Source organism: Hyperolius riggenbachi, chromosome 4 (genome assembly GCF_040937935.1).
Source record: "Hyperolius riggenbachi isolate aHypRig1 chromosome 4, aHypRig1.pri, whole genome shotgun sequence".
Lineage (NCBI taxonomy): Eukaryota > Metazoa > Chordata > Amphibia > Anura > Hyperoliidae > Hyperolius > Hyperolius riggenbachi.
The window spans coordinates 445,129,071-445,135,070 of record NC_090649.1 but is presented as its reverse complement, the minus strand read 5'-3'; positions in this window follow the sequence as shown (position 1 = coordinate 445,135,070).

Genomic DNA, 6,000 nt, shown 5'->3' with positions numbered 1-6,000 from the left:
ATTAACTGCATTTTGCTATATGTCACCACAGTGCCTCTTTAAATACAAAAAAAAATATTTAGTTTTTGTTCTTTTTCCATCTCAAACCAGCCCCGTTTCTATGGGCGTGCGACACGTGCCATCACCTGGGGCGCTATATTTTGCGGCAGGAGGGGGGCGCCGGACCCGGGGGAACAGACATAATAGTTACAACTCACCTTCTCCAGCCGTTCCCCCGCAGCTTCAATGTCTTTCCTCTCCCGGCGTCCGTCGCCTGGTAACAGCGCCCCCTGTGATGACGTATCGCGTGTCATCACAGGGAGCGCTGTTACTGAGACAGATGCCGGCGGGAAAGGAAGGACATTGAAGCAGCGCGAGTTCGGCGGAAGCAGGTGAGTTGTAACTATTATGTCCGCTCCCCCAGCCTGCCACACAACTGCGGGCACCTACCTAACTGACCTAAACTGCGGGCACCTACCTAACTGACCTAAACTGCGGGCACCTACCTAACTGACCTAAACTGCGGGAACCTACCTAACTGACCTAAACTGCGGGAACCTACCTAACTGACCTAAACTGCGGGCACCTACCTAACTGACCTAAACTGCGGGCACCTACCTAACTGACCTAAACTGCGGGCACCTACCTAACTGACCTAAACTGCGGGTACCTACCTAGCTGACCTAAACTGCGGGCACCTACCTAACTGACCTAAACTGCGGGAACCTATCTAACTGACCTAAACTGCGGGAACCTACCTAACTAACCTAAACTGCGGGAACCTACCTAACTGACCTAAACTGCGGGCACCTACCTAACTAACCTATATTGCGGGATCCTGCCTATCTAACCCATACTGCGGGAACCTACCTAACTAACCTATACTGGGGGAACCTACCTAACTAACCTATACTGGGGGAACCTACCTAACTAACCTATACTGGGGGAACCTACCTTACTAACCTATACTGCGGACACCTACCTAACTAACCTATACTGGGGGAACCTACCTAACTAACCTATACTGGGGGAACCTACCTAACTAACCTATACTGGGGGAACCTACCTTACTAACCTATACTGCGGACACCTACCTAACTAACCTATACTGCGGGAACCTACCTAACTAACCTATACTGCGGGAACCTACCTAACTAACCTATACTGCGGGAACCTACCTATCTAACCTATTCTGCAGGAAACCTACCTAACTAACCTATACTGCGGGAACCTACCTATCTAACCTAAACTGCAGGAACCTACCTATCTAACCCATACTGGGGGAACCTATCTATCTAACCCATACTGAGGGAACCTACCTATCTAACCCATACTGGGGGAACCTACCTATCTAAATCATACTGGGGGAACCTACCTATCTAACCTATACTGCGGGCACATACCTATCTTACCCATACTGGGGGCAACTATATGGGCTACCCTATACTGGAGGCATCTACGTAGCTAACCTATACTGCGGGCACCTATGCCTGGTTCCATGGGGGGCGGGGCGATTTTTACACCCTCGCCCTGGGTGAAATTTAGCCTAGAAACTGCCCTGTCTCAAACCATTATTCCAGACTGTGTATGCCCTGAATCTCCAGCCGAAAGTAACGCCTTAAAACTTTTAGGCTTCATGGCTTCAGATGGGCAGATTTGCACAAATGTTTCCCGTAATAGGGAAACCTGGAGAGCGGCATCTGCTTCTGTTGGCATCTGCCGACTGTCGGGGCTCTGCGGTAACGTGGCGCACATTATCCCGCCCGGCGCCGCGGGTCACTCTACAGCGCTTCCTAATGATCCTTCCGTTCGGATATTAAGACAAAACCCAAACAGTGTAATTAGCAAGGGCTCGGGACCCCGTCCTCATTTCTGCGCCTCATTGCGGCGTAATTACCAAAGCCGCAGAGAGTCCGAGCCGGCGCCTGCCAATTACCGCGCGCTCTTGATCGGGGCACTCTGCAGACGGGACCTGACAGGCCAGAGCGGCAGAAGAAAAGGAAACGCTAAAGTTGTTTTTAATTACATTTGGTATGCTAATTTCTGATGGAAAATAAATATCTGCTGGGAGCGGCGGCGCTTCATTTCACGCCTGCTGCTCCGGCGCAGCTATCAGGCGTTTCCAACAGCCGTCTGTCACCGGTTGCTCTCCCGTCTCCCAGACGTCACAGGCGTTAACCCCTTCTGTGATCCGGGCAGACACGCCGGTGAAAGGTGATGGTGGCGAGTTATCGGTGTCACGGTGAAGCCACATCCTGCGGGGGAGGAGTCAATCCTGCAGACGCCATTCCGACTGCTGTCAATTATCTGTTTCCTGATTTTACAATTTTTTGGACTTTTTCCACATATGCATTTGTGTGGCTTCTTTTAATGTGTTTGTGTTTCACATATGTGCGTTTTAATTAAAAGGGTTTTTTGCCTTTTTTTTTCTGTTTTTTTTTTTTTTTTAATCCACAGTCAGAAGACTGGATACAGAAACAGGAAGAACAACATCAGGCATAACGATTTACATAAAAATGCATGCAAAAAGCACATTTAAACAAAAACCCAGTTCCCAATGAAATACACTTAGTGCGATTCACACTCGGTATGTGAAAAAATAGTGCAGGCAGGGGCGTAGCAATAGGGGTTGCAGAGGTTGCGACCGCATCGGGGCCTTGAGGGGCCCTACCTCAACTACAGTATTAGCTCTCTATTGGTCCTGAGCTCATAATAATCACTTCTATAGATACTTTGAATAGTGGTAATCACTAACAAACTGCTCCCCATCCCCTTCTTGCAACTCAGACACTAGTTGCCATGGGCAGGTTTTGGTGTGCTGTATCAATTGTTATGTATACAGTGCTTGGGGGGGCACCATTGTAAAACTTGCATCGGGCCCACAGCTCCTTAGCTACACCAATGAGTGCAGGATGTAAGTTTTTTAAAGTGTAACTGTCGGGCATAAAATCAAATATCAATTATTTTTTTTGTATCTGGGAAACAAGTAATAAGGATGCTAACCAGGCAATCTAAAAGTTAAAATCTCTATTACTTTTCTTGTTGATAAATGATCATTCCCGAGACTGAACCGTGCTAACTCACAGCACAGCCGCGGTAGCGTTTCTGCGCGCAATCGCAAATTTTTGCGCACAATGCACGATTGCGCACGAAAACGCACGCAAAAATGCTAGCGCGGCCATGCTATGAGTTAGTTTAGTGAATAGAGCCCAAAATTTGGTACGCAAAAAGGAAGCTGCAGGGCATGCTGGGTTGTCCTTTTTTTTTGCTTCTCTACTTTCCCTCAGACTTAACTAATGCAGCCTGATTGGCTGAAGTCTCTTTCCCTCCTGTTTTCCCCTCCTACACCTCTGTTCCTCTCTGATTGGCCAATATTTCTCATGCTGAGAGAATGCACTTTCTATAGTGGAGGGTGGGCAATGCATACACAATCAGGCAGAGGAGAGTAAGGGAGAAAATGACATCAGGATTGGCTTCAAAATAGCCACAGTTAAAATGGGAAATGCTAAGAAGGATTTTCTTTTTTTTTTACTGTAGAAAAATCACTAAAATCAAAACCAGGACAGTGCAATACATACAGTATGTTATGTAAGCAGAGCAAGTATTTATCTACTTATATATGTGGGGGGGGGGGGGGGGGTTCTGAGATAGTATAGCTGACATCTCCTCTTTAAATGCTGAAAAACTGGAGTGCAGAATTTGCTATGTCTCCCAACAGTCCTGATTTGCCCGAGACTGACCCAGGTTGGGAGGTGTGATAGTGAGTCCCGCAGCAGCTCCGCCTGTGTCTCAGAGTAATCCCCTTCCCTCCCCTCCACTGTCCTGCGTCCCATCCTGTGCTTCCCCAGCATATAATGCAGAGTATGTGCAAGTGGAAACCGTGCTTATATCATCTGCTCCCTCTAGTGCCCAGCATCTCCGTCTCATGTCAGGTGTAATCACATGACGTAGGAGGAGAGAGTTGAGCGATCACTGGAAGATGCACATCACTGGACTCCGGTAGAGCAGGTGAGATAAGCATGGCTTCTGCTCACACACATGTGCATTATAGGACAGGGGGAGCACAGGATAGGGCCACTAACGCCACTAGGGAAACTATTGGTTAGGAAGGGAGAAAACCACTAGACACCAAGGGAAGTTTTATTGAGTAGGGAGGAGGGAAACCAACTAAACACAAGGGAAGCTTTATTTTGGAGGAAGGAAACCACTAGACACTAGAAAAGTTTTACTGGGCAGTGAGAGGGGAAAGCACTAGATACCAGGGAGTCATTATTAGAGAGGGAGTGAGGGGGAAAGCACTAGATACCAGGGAAGTTTTATATGGGATGGACAAAACCACTAGACACCAAGGAAGCTTTATTGATGAGGATGAAGGCAGAAACCGCTAGACACCAGGAAACTTTACTGGGAGGGGCATTGCATGTAAAATTGGTGTGGCAAAGGTGGGGCTTAGTGTTCATTTTTCCTTGCTCCAAAAGTTGGGAGGTATGGCATTTCCTAATGTGTGTTTTGTTTTTTTCCTATCGCAGCAGGCTCATTAAAAAACAGCCAAATGCGATTATGCATTGCATGAAAACGCATGTGAATTTAACAAGTGTCATTCTTTCAGCACCTATTAGACAACACTTACAAAATCTTATTTTATAGGCAATGGCAGGCAGTGTATAGTGTTGCTTGGTTGTCGATATCAGTCAGTGTCCCTTACAAATAAAAAGGAAATGTATGTTCTACGTATCCAGATTTGACACTCAATCTCTGTTTCTTTCAGACATTATCTTTGTCTTTCTTTTTTATTTTTCTTCTTTCTGGTTGCACAATTATTAGATAATTTGTATGTTTGTGACCTCAACTACTTTCTCTGTTTATTTTGTATGGTATCATTTTAGGATTGTATTTTCTATATTCTACTTTGCACATCCTATTGTTTACTCAATTGATATTAACTCTTCACTTTAGTTCCCCATTGTTACAACTGTAGCGAAGCTCTAATAAGTATGTACTGTTTATCTTCACTTTCAATAAAGATGTTTGATAGCAAAAAAAAAAAGGAAATGTATGCGTATATGGTCAATCTTATGCTGGGCATAAACGGGTCGATTCAGCGGCAGATTAGCCGCCAGATTGACCCCTGCCGGCTGCCACGTCCCCGCTCGTCCGCGCGGATCGATTCCAGCTCATCCCCGCCGGCGCTTCTTATCACCCGCTTGATTCGCCGCTATTGTCCGCCTGCGGGAAACAAGCGCGGAATCGATCCCCGCGGTGATCGGACATGTCGGATATTATCAATCGAGCCATCAGCGGCTCGATTGATAAGGGGGCATCGAGCCGTGCATGCCCAACATAATAAACACAAAAAGGTGGAGAGTAATGGTCATAAAATCTATACTATAAACAAGGAACTCAATAATGGCTCTATCCTAATCTTTAGGCAATAAAATCCTAAAATCAGCCCCTCAGCAGAAAGCAAAAATATTTCCCCAGTGATCCCTAAAATCCCTGATTTATCCTCCCTTTCCTTAATCCGTCATTATCTCTGTGGCATAGAATGTGATCTTCCCTTACTCGCTCTTTATAATTGCTTATCACCCACATTTGTCAGATTGTTTGATAAGATTGGTGATAGTTTTTATACATACAGCAATGTGCCTTATGTAGTTTTATAGGGGTACATCTCTTTATAAATGTAAAGTCCTGAACAACTGTTGACAGAGGGCTTGTTCACACTAGAGACGTTTTTAATGTAACGAGGATAGTAAAACATTGGTCAATTTTTACCAGTATCTTGTTACAACTAAACCTAACCCTACTCTCGCACAGAACCCTCCCCCATCAAACACCTAACCCTAAAACCCCCCTTCCTGACGCCTTACCCTAAAAATCCTCTCCCTAACCCTAAAACTGCTTGCATAAAAAAAAATATATATATATATATATATATATATATGTGTATATGTATATGTATGTATGTATGTATGTATGTATGTATGTATATATATATATATATATATATATATATATATA